We start from the raw sequence: 21837 nt of genomic DNA, 5'->3' as shown, positions 1-21837 counted from the left end.
TAAAATACTAATTTGGTGTTGTTTAAATAAGATTTATAATTTTCTAAAACTCTAAATTGGTTATTCTTGGTTAAGTATATCAAGCCCAAGTACCCCCTGGAACCATCAGGAGTACCCCCTGGGGTACGCGTACCACACGTTGAGAACCTCTGACCTAGAAGACATGTCCGATTATAAATCACTGCAAATCACTGGCAACGCTTCCTCAGGCCTGGAACCCACTGAAAACCGCAAACGCAAAACGCAACCGCTAGCGTTTTGTCTGAGCGGTTTGCAAGCGGATTCATGCGCGTTTTTGGTTGTGTTTTGCAACATTGTATTTTTTTCCCCAGCGGGTGCCTAGCGTTTTGCGTTTTGCATTTTTATCCTGATTGGTCCTGTGAATTATTTTTCATTTTGTTACAGTGTGCTGAACCGCAAAACGCTAGCAAAACCGCTCAGTTTAGGTTTTGCTGAGCGTTTCTGCTAGCGTTTCTATACTTTACATTGAAGCGCTAACGCTCCCAAAATGCTGCAGGTCCTGCGTTTGCGTTTCCCCATCCATTAACATTAGCCCAGCGTTTTGGCAAACTGCTAGCGTATCGCAATGCTGCCAAAACGCTGCCAAAAGCGCAACATACACCGTATTTATTACTGCGCAGTCACCCCGCTGTGAGCCGACCGCTGACACCTGCCGCTACAAACGCTGCATGACACGGTAACCGAGCAGCAAGCGCTCTCCAGCCGATCAGCGGTTGAGTCGCTCGGCAGCCGCGCTGTTTACCCGTCTCTAGAAATGACTCCTCTCCAAAGGAAATGATTTTTAGAAAACTTTTTTCATTAGTAACTAATACCCTCTGAATATTTATGCCTCCTCTTTTATCACCGGTGTAAAGAAACAGTAAACAGGAAAGCAGCCGTTCTCGGCTCGGCCATTTTTTTTCCTACCTGCCGAACGGAAAATTAAATATATTCTTTAAAAGTTTCAGACCACGGGCGAGAGACATTGGTTGGCGGATTGCCGCTTTTATTGCTTTGTATAACTGCCGTTGAAAAGTTAATAATGTCGTGCGGCGGGAGCCCGGCGTATCGGCGTGCTGCTGCGCAATATTCCGCAACTCTTCCAACTGACAGCTGTCATAAAACAGCAAAGGGACCGGTTATTACCGTCATTAATTCAAAGGTTACTGAGAACGAGTTCGCTGAGAGAAAGTTATTTAGCCGGAGATTCAACTCAAGGGCAAGCGGCAACTTTCAGAGAAAACAGCGAAGGCGACAGAAAAAGGTGCGCAGAAGAGTTACAGAGTCCACTTTTACATTTACCCAGAAGCTTGAAACTTGTCTGATGCTTTGTCAGGTGACCTACAAAGTGCTCGGTCATGTGACCCTCTATACAGTCCTCAGTAACTACACCAAATAATACCACTTCTTCAACAAGAGACTTGAGATACCCCCAGTATAGGTAGTCCCCAGTATAGGTAGCCAGCGTATGGGTAGCTAGAGGTATCCCCAGTGTGGATAGCCAGATTAGCCTTCCAGAATAGGTAGCCAGATTAACCCCAGTATAGGCAGCCGAATTCGGGTGAAACCCGGATAGTTGCTATCCGGATTTCTCCCAGTAAACCTGGACGAGGTCAAGCTTACCTGTCTGACGTCTTCTTCATCCGTCCCTCGGCGCCTCTTACAATGTAGTCCACGCGCATCACGTGACTACAAACACTTCCTCCTTCGACCCGGAAAGAGGGAGTGTTTGTAGTCACGTGACCACCGCGTGGAATGCATAGTGGGAGGTGCCAGGGACAGACAAAGAAGACGTCAGACAGGTAAGCTTGAACCCCCCCCCCCCCCCACCCCGCACAGGTTTACTGGGAGAAATCCGGATAACAACTATCCGAGTCTCACCCGAATTCGGATTTGAGCATCCCTGTTCAATACGTAATGAATAAAACCAGTTATGAATAAAATGCAAAGTCAGCTCACAAAGCGAAAAACTGTACTTTTGGGAACGTATAATTTCTAAATGAATAATAATACTTATGCACAAATGCAAATATGATAACCGTATGGCATATAAAAAGTAGGAAAACATGTTTTTTTGAATATTATGTCAGGGTTTTATACCACTTTAACCCCCCAACCCAACTCCCTAGTCCTCCCATATCTGGATCCTTGTTGATATTGTCACTACTGCTGAATCATTTGCTTTATCATATCTATGTCACTGTCTGTTTAATTGCACTATTATCAACCTGTGTGTGACAAAAACAATTCCAGGTGCCACCGCTGCCCTACTTGGCGAAGAAAGCTGATTCTGGTGTATTTTTGCATAAATTCAGCTGTATGATTTGAGGCTTGTGGCGGCTGGATAGAATAGATTGGGTGTATTTTAGTACATGGAGCTGTGCTGTGGGTGAGATGTCTTTATATAGACAGGAGAGAGAGAGAGACTTTCCCTTTGTTTACACTAATGCTAAGTTAGGTGTTCTGGGAAGAGTCCCCAGTCGCCCACATACTGCCGCGTCTCCAGTTATGTACTCACAAGTCATCTTTCTGCAGTGTTTTCTTCTTTTTTTCCCACCCTAAAAATAAAATAAACTTCTGCCATTACAGAACATCAAAAACATATTCTGTGAAACTGAGGTAGAAACCTTCTGAGAGTCGCATCTGAGACTTGACAGCAAAGTAAAGAACGACTGCAGAGAAAAAATAGTGGAGTTCTGATGGGATCTATCAGCTCTGCATATATGGATGGTTCTGATGTGCTGGAGAGAGTATAAAGACACACTGCTCTGACAGTCTCACCTCTGCTGCTGCAAAGCACATTTCTCCATCGTGTTCAGTAGCGGTCTGAGAGTCTATTTCGTTCCCAGGAACACACAAACGTTATCAGTCGGTGACTAAGTGGCTAGTATTCTTACCATGCAGTGCTTATGTCTTGTGTGTAGTTCTCAGCCTTGTAGATTGTAAGCCTGATGGGACAGGTCCTCTTCCCCTCATACTGTACCTTGTGTTCCCCCACCTCTTAGATTGCAAGCCTGATGGGACAGGTCCTCTTCCCTCCTAATGTATCCTGTGTTCCCCCAGCTCTTAGATTGTAAGCCTGATGGGACAGGTCCTCTTTCCTCCTAATGTATCCTGTGTTCCTCCAGCTCTTAAATTGTAAGTCTGATGGGACAGGTACTCTTCCCTCCTACTGAATCCTGTGTTCCCTCACCTCTTAGATTGGAAGCCTGATGGGACAGGTCCTCTTCCCTCCAAATGTATCCTGTGTTCCCCCAGCTCTTAGATTGTAAGCCAGATGGGACAGGTCCTCTTTCCTCCTAATGTATCCTGTGTTCCTCCAGCTCTTAAATTGTAAGTCTGATGGGACAGGTACTCTTCCCTCCTACTGAATCCTGTGTTCCCTTACCTCTTAGATTGTAAGCCTGATGGGACAGGTCCTCTTCCCTCCTACTGTATCCTGTGTTCCCTCACCTCTTAGATTGTAAGCCTGATTGGACATGTCCTCTTCCCATCTACTGTATCCTGTGTTCCCTCACCTCTTAGATTGTAAGCCTGATGGGACAGGTCCTCTTCCCCTCATACTGTATCCTGTGTTCCCCCACCTCTTAGATTGCAAGCCTGATGGGACAGGTCCTCTTCCCTGCTACTGTATCCTGTGTTCCCTCACCTCTTAGATTGGAAGCCTGATGGGACAGGTCCTCTTCCCTCCTACTGTATCCTGTGTCCCCTTACCTCTTAGATTGTAAGCCTGATGGGACAGGTCCTCTTCCCTCCTACTGTATCCTGTGTTCCCTCACCTCGTAGATTGGAAGCCTGATGGGACAGGTCCTCTTCCCTCCCACTGTATCCTGTGTTCCCTTACCTCTTAGATTGTAAGCCTGATTGGACAGGTCCTCTTCCCATCTACTGTATCCTGTGCTCCCTCACCTCTTAGATTGTAAGCCTGATGGGACAGGTCCTCTTCCCCTCATACTGTATCCTGTGTTCCCCCACCTCTTAGCTTGTAAGCCTGATGGGACAGGTCCTCTTCCCCTCATACCGTATCCTGTGTTCCCCCACCTCTTAGATTGTAAGCCTGATGGGACAGGTCCTCTTCCCCTCATACTGTATCCTGTGTTCCCCCACCTCTTAGATTGTAAGCCTGATGGGACAGGTCCTCTTCCCCTCATACCGTATCCTGTGTTCCCCCACCTCTTAGATTGTAAGCCTGATGGGACAGGTCCTCTTCCCCTCATACTGTATCCTGTGTTCCCTCACCTCTTAGATTGTAAGCCTGATGGGACAGGTCCTCTTCCCCTCTTACTGTATCCTGTGTTCCCCCACCTCTTAGATTGTAAGCCTGATGGGACAGGTCCTCTTCCCCTCATACCGTATCCTGTGTTCCCCTCACCTCTTAGATTGTAAGCCTGTTGGGACAGGTCCTCTTCCCCTCATACCGTATCCTTCCTGTGTTCCCTCACCTCTTAGATCATAAGCCTGATGGGACAGGTCCTCTTCCCCTCATACTGTATCCTGTGTTCCCTCACCTCTTAGATTGTAAGCCTGATGGGACAGGTCCTCTTCCCCTCTTACTGTATCCTGTGTTCCCTCACCTCTTAGATTGTAAGCCTGATGGGACAGGTCCTCTTCCCCTCATACCGTATCCTGTGTTCCCCCACCTCTTAGATTGTAAGCCTAATGGGACAGGTCCTCTTCCCCTCATACCGTATCCTGTGTTCCCCCACCTCTTAGATCATACGCCTGATGGGACAGGTCCTCTTCCCCTCTTACTGTATCCTGTGTTCTCTCACCTCTGGATATAATTTGTTCTGATTGTCTGATGTCTATAATCTACTCCCCTTGCTAATTTCCTGTACAGCAAGGCTTAATATGTTGACGCATTATACATAAAAGATAATAATAGTATGTATATACCCCGAGAGCCGGGCTGCAGAATTCTGATTATGAATCAGACGCCGGTCCTTGGAGGGAATATAGGTGCTTTAACATGCAGATTACCCTGATAATTATGTAGCGGATGATCAGTTTAGCATATTCAGGAATTCACAGATGAGATCTTTAGGTCGCGTCGCCATATTACGTTAGAGACAAAAGGCTGCGACTGCGAGCTTGCGCTGTATTCCGGGAGTCACATGACTCGAACTGATTAGATCTTTGGTGATCTACACACTTGGGGATTATTTGTGGAGGGAAAATGTTGCAGAGTATCATTTTCAGCCTTGTATCTCTACACTGAATATATTGAGGTTAATTGGTGGCTTATTAGTACGGAGTAAACAGGTTGATGTAGAAACCGTTTCCTTGTAGTATATAGAGAGTATGGCATGGAGACAGCAATAAGTTTAAAGAGGATCTCCGTTCTCCTCGAAAATCCCCAAAATATATTCCTGACCCTCGTCCAATAAGGTTCCCTTCAGTTTCAGCGATAATTTGAGTTTAGGAGTGTAGGTAATCGGCCTTCAGAACCTGATTCTGGTGATGGGGCTTCCAGGTACATTGTTCTGCTGTCGGGGTTCTTCCCTTAGCCTTTGGAATTCACCTTCCACCCCAAGGTAGTGGTGCTAGTTTTGGTCAGTCTTGGATTACCCCAGTACTTGGTTGATATTGGATTACCCCAGTACTTGGTTGATCTTGGATTACCTCAGCACTTGGTCAATCTTGGATTACCTCAGCACTTGGTCGATCTTGGATTACCCCAGTACTTGCCATATCTAGCTAGCGTTCCTTGTTACTCCACCCAAGGTTAGCCTCTGAGGGAGACCAGCAACTCCACACAGTCTTCACTTTGCTTTAGCCATTGTGTTTGGTGTTCCTGTCAGGCCTTCATGGCTACCGTAGCAGCTCAGGGCCCCACCAAGTCCCCATACTTCACTCCAACAGGCAATCCCTTACTTGACGTGTCGAGGTCCCACCACAAGGAGGTAGCAAGCTTGGAATCCAGGTTCACTTTACAACATCTTAAAATTGTTTTAAGTAACCTGATGACATCATCATTTTAGCCCAACAGTGCTCTCCTAGCAGCTGCGCTATTGGTCAATGCTGCCTTCCCTGCTAAGTGCCCATTGATACAAGACTACACTCCTCATTTTGGCCCATATGCAATTAACTGTTTCTCCTTAGTTTTCTCCTAGGTGATATTCTCCTAAATCGTTAATAAAATGCCTTGACCACCTGCAAGCAAGAAAATGCTCAAAATAATTTTGATAGTACTTTTTCATCTACTTTTTGGTACTTTTTAGTTGCAAATTGCTGAAAAGTTCCTTTTAATAGATAAAAATTTTAAAGATAAAAAATTATCTCCTAAGAGAAAACTCAGGAGAAAAAGGTAATTGCATATGGGCCTTTGGCCTCAATTCACTAAACTTATCTCCTGTCTTTAATAACTCTTCTAGAGTTGTTACCATGGTGATAAGGCATGTAGTATTCAGGAAACATTTTACCTCAGGCAAGCCTAAAGTTAACTCTTATGTCTTTAAATTAACTCTCCAATCCTTAAAATAACTCCAGATTTAAAGACAAGCTGTTAATTAGCTGCATGTGAAAATAACTACAGAGGAGGTAAATTAACTACAGAGGAGGTAAATTAACTACAGGAGAGGTAACTTAAGGAATGAAGAGGTAAGATAACTCTCTCACGTGTGGAGGTAAGTTTTCTCTTGCCTCATTATCTCCAGCATGATCTTAGTGAATTGAGGCCATTGTCTATTATTGGGATTAGCTGCTAGTTTACTTTCCAAGAGAAGTTTGTCAGAGAGCAGTCAGGTATTGGCTGAGCATTAGTGTTGGGCAGATAAAGTGTGTGTGTGTGTGTGTGTGTGTGTGTGTGTGGGGGGGGGGGGGGGTTATTTAGCACGTTGATGTCACTTTGTAGTACTGCTGGGCATCAGGTGGAAGTGAGTAGAGTCAAGCCACTGCCCCCTTGTGTTCTCCACACAGAGGACGTGTTGTCATCATATCAATTTTTTGGCAGCTTTGTCAGGAATATGTAAGAGATAACAGGTGGGCAAAGATAACATAAAACAGCCAGTAAGAAAAAAAATATATTATGAAGACATAAACCTAAAAGTTTTATTGAGGGAACAGTTGTTGGGAAAGGAAGAATCAGATACGTTGTATTCAGGCAGTAAAATAGACGGGCTCTGTGGGGTTATCTGGGGGCCTATAAGGTAACATGGAGCTGAAGGGTGGAGGTAGACCAGGATGTCCAATGCCAGTCCTTAAGGACCAAGGCCCTGATGCACTTTTGGCAAAGCTTAAAGTGAACCGAGCACCTTTTTTATCACTCAGGACATTTCTATAGCACATGAAAAATGCATGCCGACAATCTGTTTTATTAATAAAATAAACTTTCATTTTACCTTGTATTATACATTCAAAGTAGTTTTAGTAGCCTGTTTCAGCAGGCCTGCCCAACCGTCCCCAACCACAGAGACTTCAGGAACCTAATTGTTTTATTGAGCTAATTACCAAGACGTAAACAATGCCTTTTCATCAGCATAGGGGGTGAGTAATTAGGTCTGTTTCTTCAAAGCCATTGTGTGTGTCAATGTGTCAAGATAGCATCTCTGACTTCTGTAAATAAGGAATGTGAGAAGGGGAGGGGGGAACATGGCAGCTTCTATGCCAGGAGAGATTCCAGTGAAAGAGAATGTGCTCAGTTCCCTTTAAATTATTTGATGGAACTGGAGCAGGAAAGGTGTGGTTCCTCCAGGTGTGGGCCTCCATTTCTCTGTCCATTTGAAACACGGGCACGTATATGGCCTTCAAGGCCTGGAGTTGGACACCCCTGAAATAATAAGACAAACAGATGATTGAAGGAGTTCAGCAGTATCAGAGTGGAAATTCAGAATAGTATGAATGCCTGTTGGTGACTGGTTCTCTTTAAGACGGATCTTGGAAGAGGAGGAAGGTTTTGCGCACAGTTGAAGAATAAGATGTTGCACATTGCTTCAGACTTCAGAGCCCCCCGGAGAGGAGTGGAGAGTAAATGGCTTAAGTATCTAAATAGCCGAGAGGAAACATTTCCAGCCAAGGCCTGGCTGTTCATACATTAATGTCAGGGCCTGTATAGCGCGGGGCGGTAAGTAATTTGGGTTTGCTTTGTGTCTGCTCCTTGGTGGAGCACTATGCCCTCTTAGCGCTCTCTGTCACTTGTGATTCCCCTCAACAGAATGCCTCATTTTCATCCAACTCTCCAGATCATCTGCTGCCAACGTTGCCATCTCTTCCCCCCTCTAACCTTGCAGGCTCGTCCCGTCTCCTGCGCTCCCGTCATGGGCTCCGGGCCAGGTCGCCTAAAGATGTCGAATGGAATGTGTGTGATATCCACAGTATGATCCGCCTGCCAAATAGAACGAAGCAGATTCTACAAATGAAAGCTTCTGTCGGAGTTATTACAATTGGTAATAGTAGAGAAGTACGCTGAGTGGTTGGGGCAGATTTGTGGAATTGCTACAGAGACAGAAAAATAAGAGGAGGGGGGATGGAAGACGGAGAAAGAGAGTAAAATGGAGAGGGGAAGTAGACAAAGAGAGATAGTCTAAACAAGAGACAGTGAGGGTCAGAGACTGGTCTGGATCTACAGAAAGCCTCCAACTTTCATTATTACCCTCCCCGTTGGTGTCCATTAGTGCCCCATTGACTACATTGCCTCATATTGGAGCCCTTTCATTCCAGCACCTGCTCGATTATTCAGTACAGTTCTCTAGTTAGAGACCCCTTCAGAGTAATTCTGCTTTCATTGTTCCCCGGAGCTCAGCAATGAGTAGGAGTGCGGTCTTCATAATTTCATGCCCAAAACTGCTGGCTCTGTCCACCATCACATGTCGCCATGTTGTGCCACCCCATATGAATGGAGTCTACCGTACTTGGCCAGTAATTATAGAATACTCACACACCCCTCTACCTACCCGAAATCTTTACCTATGGGGGAGCAGAAGGTGGAGATTGTTTGAGATTTGGCCGAGCCACAGATAGGACAGTAATATGGACCTAATGATGGCATTGCCTTCTCAAATCCAGAGAGTTCTGAAATATGATAGTAGGGTGGATGGGCAAGGGATAGAAAGTAAGGGGGGGGGGGGGGGGGAGGGGGTAAATAGAGGGGAGATAGGGGTAAGTAAAGAGTTCGAATACGTGTTTTCACAACAGGGTGAAAGCATGTAAAACAAAGAGAATAAGGAGAAGAGAGAAAGTGGATGAGATAATTATTTGGGTGGATACTGATACGTGGATGGATAAATAGGAGGCAGATCGATAGACAAACCGGCACACAACTACAGAAAGTCTAATAATGCACCAATAATGGACTTTTCCAAGATATATTTCAGCAAAGACCGCAGAACGCCCCCGTCTAATGACATCACTCACTGGAAATCGATTTATGAGTCCTTCCCAAACTCAATTGCATCACAAAAACACATAAACAAAGAACCAGGAACCCATGAGAGTTATTTCGGAGGAGAACACCATAAAGTAGAGCGGTGATATACCGGAGGCCCCAGCAGCCAATCACAAAGCACCTTTCGTCTCTCGGCGGTCAGTAAGCGGAGTCGGTGATAGGGGTTGCTGAACTTCTCCCCTCCCGCCGCTCCTGGCCCGCTGATTAAGCCCATATGTTTGCATAAACTAAGAGACATCTATGGTAAATAAATATGTGAGATTTCCAGCAAGGCGCGGGGCGGTAAGAGAGCTCACAGGCATTTGGGAAGAGGTCAGGCGCGGTGCGAGCCGGTGGCCAATTTCATTAAAGCTTTAAATCTCCTGTTCGGGATGTATTTGCCCTCCTGATCTGAGCAAGTCATGTTTCTGATAATTAAATACACTAAACACTGTGGATTTCTGCAAATGGTTCATATTTCTGTGGATTATGGAAAGAGAGAGAGAGAGTGAAACGCGTCGGGCTCCCTCCGTGGGAAGTTCGCCCGTTTTGCATAGATTGCATTTTTAAGCCCTGGTTGTTTTAATACAATCTCTGCAGCTTCCAGGGGACGTTTTAATCTGCTGTAGAAATCGTTAACCCTTTAATGACCAGCAGGCGGAGCAGTATTTAAATTCCATGTGTTGTCCGCTGACCTGCTGCATGGGGGGGGGGGGCTTATAGCCTGGAGTTTAAAGTGGACCTCTGCTCAGAACTTCCTTTCTGCTCTAAAAGATAAGCAACAGAATAATAACTTTTGAAGAACAACTTTTTTTTTGTTACAGCTGATACAAATCCCGCAATAAATCTGCAGTGTGTCTACTTCCTGCTTTCATGGAAGCAAACATACTGTGTCTACAAATTAGCTGTTCTGCCGTGGCAGAGGAGATTCCTGAACTGACACAGCTGAGAGATCAAATTACGGTGGTAATTAGTCACAAATGAGGTGGGCTTAGGCTAAACTCTCTAAATACATTAAGGGTGCATTTCTCTGTGTTTTTTTACTTCTGTCCTGTGCAAGAGTTCAGGTCAATGAAAATCTGAAGTTGCAGTTGCAGTGATGACCAGATCCTCCTCACTGCCCACATCCTACAGACTCCTCACATTAATTAATCTCCCCCTCTGGCAGCCAGTCAGGTGGTATGGCCCACAATGACAGATCTCAGGGCATGTGGGTGGAGGTAATTATAGTCCATGTCGTAGCCACGCCTACCTTGCACCTGATGGTCTGTAGATAGGCAGGCAGTCCCTAGAGAGGCGGGGCTGCGGTGAGGATTGCAGTCATCTCCGCCTCGCCGTCTCTGGTGGTATTATGTGACTCGGGGGGCGGAGGGGGTAGAGAGGGTAAGGGGTCATCTGCTGTTTATAATGCATAGCTGGACACCTGCAATCTGCTGCATCTGTATTTCTTTATTATTTTTATGCAGTTATAAAAGCTGAGAATGAAATAAGGTTTTAAAAGCTTCCTGTACTAAATAAAATCATATAAGCCATTGGTGTCCATATATTGTTCTGCTGATGTTCACATCCGTTCCGACTTCCTTCGTCTCCATCCAACGTCAGAGCTCACCGGCCTCTAATGATGGGAGGTCATGTGGCTACCGCCGGGGCACTGTCCATAGAGTAGAGGGGAAGGGAAAGACCCGTTCTCCCTGCTGAAGCCACACCTCTCTGCTAGAGGCTGACAGCTATGTGCTGATTTTTATGGGCTGTCAGTCTCTGGTGGGTGTGGTCAGAGGCGGGACAAGGTCCTCCAGCACCCAAGGCTGAGACGCCAAAGTGCGCCCCTCCATCCCTGCCACCCGAGCCATCAAACACTGATTGCTATTAGACTAAGAGGCGCCACAGGGCCCACAACCTCCCCAACACCTTAATATCTAGTTATCTGGCCTGCAGTCACTGCTATGTATCTTCTTTTATTATTTCTTTCTGCTTCAAACACAATTAGGAATGACAGCTGAATTAATTCTGCGCCCCCTCCTACACTGCGCCCTGAGGCTGGAGCCTCTCCGGCCTATGCCTCGGCCCGGCCCTGGGTGTGGTTTTAGCAGGGAGGGCAGCAGCAGCCTCCTGCCCAGGGCCGGGCCTATGGCAGAGGCGAGAGAGGCTCCAGCCTCAGGGCACAGTGTAGGAGGGGGCACAGGGCCGATGGTAGAGGGGAGAGAGGCTCCAGCCTCAGGGCACTGTGTAGGAGGGGGCGCAGGGCTGGGCAGAGCTGAGAGAGGCTCCAGCCTCAGGGTGCAGTGTAGGAGGGGGTGCGGGGCGAGGCAGAGGCGAGAGACGCTCCAGCCTCAGGGCGCAGTGTAGGAGGGGCGCACAACTCACTCAGCTATCATTCCCCTATTGTGTTTGAAGCAGAGAGAAATAAGAAAAGGGGATACATGGCAGTGACTCCAAGCCAGATAACTAGAGATTAAGGTGTTGGGGGCCCTGGGGTGCCTCTTAGTCTAATAGCAGTCAGGGTGTGACGGCTGAGGTGGGAGGGATGGAGGGGCGCACTTTGGTGTCTCAGTCTCCGGTGCTGGAGGACCTTGTCCCAGCTGTGCTCCTGCTTGCAGTGCTGTGTGCAGGTTTGTGTCAAACCAATAAGCACAGACCTTTTTACAGGCTTTGTTTTGCAGAAAAAGCTGAAAGGGCTAGCCAATTGCACAAATAAGATAAATGAATAACAGTCAAAGGGGGGAACTATTAGTTAGAAAAATACACGAAGGACTTGGTTTATCTGTAAAATGAGCTTTTACGTCTAGAGAGCTCCTTTAAGCCCCACCCACATGAGTTCACAGTTCATGCGTTCACCAGTACAGAATCATTCCGGAATTAAATCCCAAACTCTGCTTATTTCAACTTTATTATTATAATTTATATAATTTCGGTGTCCAGGTCGTGTTCATACTTCATTAAAGCCTTCTCCACGTTTGGTCTGTAACGAGTTGCGTCTAATCAAGGCTGTGATTTTTTTTTTTCTCTTATTTTTCCCGGAGACTTCCAGCTAAAATTAACAACATTTATCATCACGGCATGTCCGGTCCTATCACCCCACCTCCCCTGAGATCCCATTATCTCCCCATGTTCTGCTCCTTGTAGTTCAGTCACGTCTTCCTCGCCACCCTTTCCGCACTTTCATTATCGGGTCCTCATGCATCAAGAAACTTTTACCTCTAGGGTATCTCGACTTTAAAACAATTGCCGGCAAATTCCTGTTTGGCCTGAGAATATAGGTTACCCGAAGAGCTGAGATTCGGGGAGAGAAATAACAGAGGAAGGAACAATCAGTGTGACAGAGACGGCGTTTCCTCGTACAGAATACCTGGAGAGTTCCTGCAGCCGCAATCCCCAATTATAGACCGACGAGTCCACCCGAAACGGAGCCTTCAAAACCTCCACTGGGTTTGTTGCAGATTTTTTTAGTCATTTCAACAGTGGCAACATTTGTATGGTTGCGCTTGAAGCTCCGCCTACCCTACATGGCTGCACCATTGGGCTTCCCCTTTAAAATTTAGAAAAAAATTTTTTAATATATTTTTATATTGCAGAATTCTGCCAATTAAAATATTTATTAAAAAAAAGTCCTCTGAATGCCAGCAGCACCCACCACTGTAAGGACAACTAAAGTGAGAAGGAGGGCGGCTGCCATATTTATATCCTTTTAACGTGCATTGCAAATAGTCCACTGCTCTTCCATCCTACTCTGTTTCATGTTAAAGGGAACCTGAGGTGAGAAGAATATGGAGGCTGCCATATTTATTTCATTTTAAACAATGCAGATTGCCTGGCTGTCCTGCTGATCCTCGACCTCTGAAGGTGCGTACACACCTTGGATGGATGCCGCCCATCAGGTATCAGAACCCGATCTCCTTGGGCGACATCGATGGGCGGGGCTGCACAGATGCCTGTCAGCTGTGTAGCTGACGACGCACTGTGTTGCTATGTAGGGAGGCGGAGGGACGGACAGGGGAGCGGTGTGAACAAGGACTGCCAGGCAACTGGTATTGTTTACCTGGAAAGAAATATGGCAGCCTCCATATACACTTCTGATGTCCTTTAATGTCTCATTCCAGGAATATTAATAATACTCTTATATAAACACAAATGTTTTTGTTTAGTTCTTTTAAAGTTGACCAATACCCACAGTGACTGTGTGATTTGCATTATATCTTCTGACTGCCCTTGTCTCTTCAAGTGGTGCGCCGTGCCGTCAGAAACCACACCCATGCCTTATGGGAGGAGGCATAGCTGGGCCATCCCCCTCCCTCCCAAATCACTGTGGTCTGTGGAGTTGGGGGTGTGGAGTGGGCAGCATTGACTTCTGGGAAAGGGAGTGGCCTGCCAATACAATTCCAGCAATAAAATTTCCCAGCTCCTCCCTCCGCGTCAGGAAGCAGATGTGTAGGGTGATCAAGAGTGACACCCTAGAAAAAAAGTGACAACGAGAGCCCCAACAGTGTAATAAGTAATGACAGAGAGTGAAATGTGTGGTGCAGGGTGGTACTCACAAATGGAGGTTGCAGCAACCAACCACTGACAGCAGTTGGAGATCAACAACCCCGACTCCACGATGGTGTCCAGATAGACTGGACACTGATCGCACTCTTGGCAAAGAACTCCAATTTGTCTATACAGGTGAGGGTACACCGAACCAAATTAGAACACCCCTCTCACAGGAGGGCAAGTTACACAAGGACAAATTTTATTAAAGGGGCGCAATGGCGAAAAATTGTAAAATGTAAAATATGTGTAAACATATGCAAATAAGAAGTATGTTTTTTTCAGAGTAAAATGAGCCATAAATTACTTTTCTCCTATGTTGCTGTCACTTACAGTAGGTAGTAGAAATCTGACAGAAGCGACAGGTTTTGGACTGGTCCATCTCTTCATGGGGGATTCTCAGGGATTTATTTATTTTCAAAAGCACTTAGTGAATGGCAGTTGCTCCGTCCAACTGCCAAAAAACTGTGTAGCAAGCAGGGAAGCTGGTTAGCATTATTGTTTAAATCCTTTTTAGGGAATATCTTTATAAAGAATAAAAGCCTTGCTGAGAATCCCCCATGAAGAGATGGACCAGTCCAAAACCTGTCGCTTCTGTCAGATTTCTACTACCTACTGTAAGTGACAGCAACATAGGAGAGAAGTAATTTATGGCTCATTTTACTCTGGGAGAAACGTACTTCTTATTTGTCTATGTTTGCACATATTTAAAATTTTACAATTTTTCACCATAATGACCCTTTAAGCATTGGGCAATACGTTTCCTGGGTTCTTGGCAGCGCCCACAAAACATGTTGCCTGGTGCTTAATAAAAAGTTTGTTAATTTCATATACAAATTTTTTTATCATTGAGGTAAGCCACCTCACTTTGTTCTGTTTTAGTGTTTTTAACCCAGTTTTATCAATATTTGGCCGCCCCTTTCCCCCTTGTGTCCACATCAGGGTGTTGGATAAGTCTGTGAGGTCTGAGTTCTTTCTTTATATTGCCCCTCCCTCCACATCAGGATAAGTCTGTGAGGTCTGAGTTCTTGCTTTATATTGCCCCTCCCTCCACATCAGGATAAGTCTGTGAGGTCTGAGTTCTTGCTTTATATTGCCCCTCCCTCCACATCAGGATAAGTCTGTGAGGTCTGAGTTCTTGCTTTATATTGCCCCTCCCTCCACATCAGGATAAGTCTGTGAGGTCTGAGTTATTTCTTTATATTGCCCCTCCCTCCACATCAGGATCAGTCTGTGAGGTCTGAATTCTTGCTTTATATTGCCCCTCACTCCACATCAGGATAAGTCTGTGAGGTCTGAGTTCTTGCTATATATTGCCCCTCCCTCCACATCAGGATAAGTCTGTGAGGTCTGAGTTCTTGCTATATATTGCCCCTCCCTCCACATCAGGATAAGTCTGTGAGGTCTGAGTTCTTGCTTTATATTGCCCCTCCCTCCACATCAGGATAAGTCTGTGAGGTCTGAGTTCTTGCTATATATTGCCCCTCCCTCCACATCAGGATAAGTCTGTGAGGTCTGAGTTCTTGCTTTATATTGCCCCTCCCTCCACATCAGGATAAGTCTGTGAGGTCTGAGTTCTTGCTATATATTGCCCCTCCCTCCACATCAGGATAAGTCTGTGATGTCTGAGTTCTTTCTTTATATTGCCCCTCCCTCCACATCAGGATAAGTCTGTGAGGTCTGAGTTCTTTCTTTATATTGCCCCTCCCTCCACATCAGGATAAGTCTGTGAGGTCTGAGTTCTTTCTTTATATTGCCCTTCCCTCCTCATCAGGATAAGTCTGTGAGGTCTGAGTTCTTTCTTTATATTGCCCCTCCCTCCACATCAGGATAAGTCTGTGAGGTCTGAGTTCTTGCTATACGTTGTCCCTCTTTCCTCATCAGTATGTTGGATTGGTCCGTGAGTTCTGAATACTTGTTTTCCGCTGTTGTGCGTATCGAATAAATACATATCTATATTAGTTATATTCTGTGGAATCATTGAGCTGCGACACTTTACAGTTCTAAGCATGCAGACAGAATCTCGCCCATTCGATAACGTCGTATTGTCGCCGTTTAGCCTTGAAATGATCTCTTTCATTAAACCGGACGTCTTCTAAAATCCATTTCCACAAATTGCTCTGCAAAAATAAAATTAAAATACGGATCATATTAAACCATAACTTAAACCCCACCGCCAGGCAAGAAATGCCGCCGTAATCTGAAGTTTTAAGATGTTCCTTAATGTTATTAGAAAATAAAAAAATAAAAAAAGTTTGAAGAAACACTATCGACGAAATAAAAATATCAATTTTTGGCCCGAGTGTGGCTCCGTAAATCATAGCGGTCCCACTTGTCTGGCTTCTTACTGGCACCACGGGCCATAAATGATTACTGCGGAATGCCATGCCAACAGAACACTACCGCTGATATTATATTTAAACTCACAGACTCCCGAGTCCGGCAGCCCAACCGTCCGGCCAGCAGCGGCCAAACTTCGGGCTGATGCTTCAGAAAGATGATTAATGTCTCTCTGACTTCATGGAGCTGGACGAAGACTGCGCATTAAGCCGGACTGCAGCGGGTAAACGCCTCGAGGTTGCAGGAAATATACCCATAAAATGTACAGCGGCTCCTGAGTCCTGTGCCAAGAGAACCTGCTAGAAAAAGACGCGCCATATAGATTTTCTTTTTTTAATACTTTAAGGCCAAACTCCAGACCCAAATATTCTCTCTAGTTTGGTGCGGCAAATAGTATGAAAACTTTATTTCTCTATTTTGTGTGTGTGGGGGAGGGAGGGGGAGGGATGTTGGGGTTCCTCCTCCCCCACTCATTGGGTTCCTCCCCCTCCCCCTCTCATTCTGCTTGTCATTTCCTTTTCTTCTTATCTCTTTTGTCTCTTCTCCCTCTTATTTCCCTCCTCTTCCTCTTTCTTCCGATCTCCTTTATCCCCTCTCTTTTCTCTAACTTCCTGTCTGACATCTTTGCTCCTCCCTTCCACTTCATCTGACGTCTTTGCTCCTCCCTTCCTCTTTATCTGACATCTTTGCTCCTCCCTTCCTCTTTATCTGACATCTTTGCTCCTCCCTTTCTCTTTATCTGACATCTTTGCTCCTCCCTTTCTCTTTATCTGACATCTTTGCTCCTCCCTTCCACTTTATCTGACATCTTTGCTTCTCCCTTCCTATTTATCCCCCCAAACTTTTCTTATTCATACTTTCTTCATACTTTTACCCTTACCTTCTCCCCCCTCCCCCCCCCCCCCCCCCCTTCTTTCCCTCTAATTTTTCCCCTCTCTTATTTTCCTATTGCTTCCAGTTTTTGCCTCTCTGTTTCCCCGCTTTCTACTTTTCTCATCATCTCTTCTTCCCTTCCCTTTTTCCCCCTTCCTACCTCATTTCTCTTCCTCTTTAATTCTCTTTATCCATCACCTGTCTGCCCTTTTCCAGCATTTTGCCCGTTGTATATCCACAGCAGCAGATAATATCTGCCAGACATACCACACATCTAAAAACAGGTTACACAGATATTGTGCGATACAACCATATTCATGCCGTGTTTCCCCAAAAGTAAGACCGGGTCTTCCATTCATTTTTGCTCCACCAGATGCATTAGGGCTTATTTCCAGGGGATGTCTTATTTTTCCATGAACAACAATTAACAACTATTCTTAAATAAAAAATCAACAATTATTCAAATCTAGTCACTCCACCCCATTTTGGAGAATCATCATGAACTCTCCAAACCCTGAATCCCATCATTAACTTCTTGTAACTCTATTTTCTTTTCCATATACATCAATCTACATTTACAGAGTCGGCAATCGCCAACCCTTATTGTTGTGGGTCTTGTGGGGGTCTTTGGAGTGTGACTCTTTTTTGGGGGGTATCTGCTTTCCTTGGTGAAGGCTCTATCTGTCCTGCTGCATTCTATTGCTTAAAGAGGAGCTGTTAGGTATAGGGTCTCAGAGAAAATAAACACATATCAGTAGCTAAAGATTGGCTGTACTTACATTACATATGCATTTCACTGTCCACGTTTGTATTTCACAGAATTTGTATATAGTATATGCAGAGATAGATGCTCCTGACAGCTCATGGCAGGCTCCATGTTTTTCTGTCAAATGTGTCGTCATGTCCTGCCTGCTTCCTGATCACAGATAAGCTCCTACTTGAACAACACAGTGTGCAGTGAATATTAATGAGCCATGTGGCTAGGAACAATAGCTGACTCCTGCAGAGTACTCTGCCCGGAGATTTATCAGTGCTACGCGCTGGACTGATTACAAGCTGCTGTAACGTCTCATTAGCAGCCGAGGGGAGGGCCCCAGAATGCTTTGCAGTTTAGTATGCGGCTTGCGTCCTTATGGGTCTATAACAGACTTTAAGATAAGCACACATCAAAGGTAACTGAGATTTTTATCTTCACTAATGGCTTTTGGTCTTCCTTCTAAACTGTTTAACACAGGAGAATAGAGGTTTAAATTAGCTTCTGCAGCCTGACAGTTACTCTTTAAGGATTTTACTGTTTTACATGCATGTTGTAGCTGCCTGCACACTATTTACGTTAACTTTTTAATGAACTGTAACTAGGTCTTATTATTGGAGTAGGGCTTATTTTTCGAGCATCTTCAAAAATCCTGAACGCAATCATAGCTTGGGCCTATTCTCAGTACAGGTCTAATTTGGGGGAAACCGTATACACAGTACATTGTACCAGTGCCAAATATGCATGAAATATGAGCGGCTAATTAACTGCCATTCAGCACTCTCGTGCATCAGGTGTCTTGAGTACTCCTCTCGGTGGCCATTTCCCATTGGTGTCCCCAGTGGCCACTTGCTGTTTAGTGTAGCAGCTCTTGCCGTGGCCAATCCTGAACAAGCTGCGAGAGCATTAATATATGACTGTCGGCTGTTCCTGCAACTCCTCTGCAGATACTGCAGTAAGATTTTATCAGCTCTTCCTACTAATTAGAGCCTTTTTCATTTGACACACAAGGTCGCCTTTATTTCCTCGCTATACATATATTGTTTTTACCGCTTTGATTTGGATGTTACTGTGAGCTCTCTCTCCATCTGTCTCTTCCCTTTTCATGTATCTAATTTAATTAAACATACATACACTGCACCCCGCACACGCTGAACATGCAGAAAGTGGGAAGCTCATATTTTAATTATAATAAGCCACGTGAATGGGACAGCCGTCCGATATCTCGCAGCGCACATCAAATTAATAAAGAGAGTGTACATAGTTGGGCCTCGCTCACAGCAGAGTCAATGTTTGCTCCTTCCAGTTAGGCTGTTTATTATTCATAAATTCCATTACAAATGTTAGCCTTGCGCCCTGGTGACACATTTGCATTTTACGTCTTTGGTTCTTCTTAGGTTGTGTGTTTTTTGTTTTTTTTTAGAACTTTATTATTTTGTATTCTGATTTACAAAGAGAGATTTGCAGTCTTGCTGCACCAACGAACTCCTTGTCACCTCTGCAATGTTTGTTATTTTTTTGGGGAAAGGACAGAGCAGCCATCCAGGAGAAATTTCACCTCCAATGTAGTTTTATAGCCCTATTCACATCCAATGTTGATTGGTCTTTGATTGGGCAATTTTACCGCCTCCGTGTAGTATGAGAGTTTACCAGGAAGGGAAAATGTCTAATTGGTTGGAATGTTGACACATTTATTTACTTAGTGGTGTACTCAATTTTGTTACCAGCGGTTTAGACATTAATGGCCTTGTGTTGAGTTAGTCGCTGTTATACAAGCTGTACACTGACTGTTTTACATTGTATCACAGCGTCACATCTGCAGTGCTGTCCCATGAGAAGATATCATACAATATTACACTGTTATACAAGCTGTACACTGACTGCTTTACATTGTATCACAGCGTCACATCTGCAGTGTTGTACCATGAGAAGATATCATACAATATTACACTGTTATACAAGCTGTACACTGACTGCTTTACATTGTGTCACAGTGTCACATCTGCAGTGCTGTCCCATGAGAAGATATCATACAATATTTACACTGTTATACAAGCTGTACACTGACTGCTTTACATTGTATCACAGTGTCACATCTGCAGTGCTGTCCCATGAGAAGATATCATACAATAGTTACACTGTTATACAAGCTGTACACTGACTGCTTTACATTGTATCACAGTGTCACATCTGCAGTGCTGTCCCATGAGAAGATATCATACAATATTTACACTGTTATACAAGCTGTACATTGATTGCTTTACATTGTATCACAGTGTCACATCTGCTGTGCTGTCCCATGAGAAGATATCATACAATATTGCACTGTTATACAAGCTGTACACTGACTGCTTTACATTGTATCACAGTGTCACATCTGCAGTGCTGTCCCATGAGAAGATATCATACAATATTGCACTGTTATACAAGCTGTACACTGACTGCTTTACATTGTATCACAGTGCCACATCTGCAGTGCTGTCCCATGAGAAGATATCATACAATAGTTACACTGTTATACAAGCTGTACACTGACTGCTTTACATTGTATCACAGTGTCACATCTGCAGTGCTGTCCCATGAGAAGATATCATACAATATGTACACTGTTATACAAGCTGTACACTGACTGCTTTACATTGTCACAGCGTCACATCTGCAGTGCCGTCCCATGAGAAGATATCCTACAATATTACACTGTTATACAAGCTGTACACTGACTGCTTTACATTGTATCACAGTGTCACATCTGCAGTGCTGTCCCATGAGAAGATATCATACAATATTTACACTGTTATACAAGCTGTACACTGACTGCTTTACATTGTATCACAGTGTCACATCTGCAGTGTTGTCCCATGAGAAGATATCCTACAATAGTTACACTGTTATACAAGCTGTACACTGACTGCTTTACATTGTATCACAGTGTCACATCTGCAGTGCTGTCCCATGAGAAGATATCATACAATATTTACACTGTTATACAAGCTGTACACTGACTGCTTTACATTGTATCACAGCGTCACATCTGCAGTGCTGTCCCATGAGAAGATATCATACAATATTGCACTGTTATACAAGCTGTACACTGACTGCTTTACATTGTATCACAGTGTCACATCTGCAGTGCTGTCCCATGAGAAGATATCATACAATATTACACTGTTATACAAGCTGTACATTGATTGCTTTACATTGTATCACAGTGTCACATCTGCTGTGCTGTCCCATGAGAAGATATCATACAATATTGCACTGTTATACAAGCTGTACACTGACTGCTTTACATTGTATCACAGTGCCACATCTGCAGTGCTGTCCCATGAGAAGATATCATACAATAGTTACACTGTTATACAAGCTGTACACTGACTGCTTTACATTGTATCACAGTGTCACATCTGCAGTGCTGTCCCATGAGAAGATATCATACAATATGTACACTGTTATACAAGCTGTACACTGACTGCTTTACATTGTCACAGCGTCACATCTGCAGTGCCGTCCCATGAGAAGATATCCTACAATATTACACTGTTATACAAGCTGTACACTGACTGCTTTACATTGTATCACAGCGTCACCTCTGCAGTGCTGTCCCATGAGAAGATATCATACAATATTACACTGTTATACAAGCTGTACACTGACTGCTTTACATTGTATCACAGCGTCACCTCTGCAGTGCTGTCCCATGCAGAGCCGGGACAAGGTCCTCCAGCACCCAAGGCTGAGACACCAAAGTACGTCCCTCCATCCGTCCCACCCCAGCCGTCACAAACTGATTTCTATTACACTAAGAGGCGCCCCAGGGCCCCCAACACCTTCATCTCTAGTTATCTGGCTTGCAGTCCCTGCCATGTACGCCCTTTTCTTATTTCTCTCTGCTTCAAACACAATAGGGGAATGATAACTGAGTGAGTTGTGCACCCCCACCTATACTGCGCCCTGAGACTGGAGCCTCTCTCGCCTCTGCCTAGCC

General features: G+C 44.8%; 1 protein-coding gene across 4 annotated transcripts in view; it reads left to right on the top strand.

Annotated features, from left to right (window-relative positions):
* PCDH19 (protocadherin 19) overlaps positions 1–21837 on the top strand; it is a 236044-nt gene that overhangs the window by 198654 nt on the left and 15553 nt on the right. The gene's annotated exons all lie outside the window — the stretch shown is intronic.

The sequence above is a fragment of the Hyperolius riggenbachi genome, chromosome 8 (genome assembly GCF_040937935.1).
Source record: "Hyperolius riggenbachi isolate aHypRig1 chromosome 8, aHypRig1.pri, whole genome shotgun sequence".
In the NCBI taxonomy this organism is placed as follows: domain Eukaryota; kingdom Metazoa; phylum Chordata; class Amphibia; order Anura; family Hyperoliidae; genus Hyperolius; species Hyperolius riggenbachi.
This window is presented reverse-complemented; position numbering and strand designations above follow the sequence as displayed.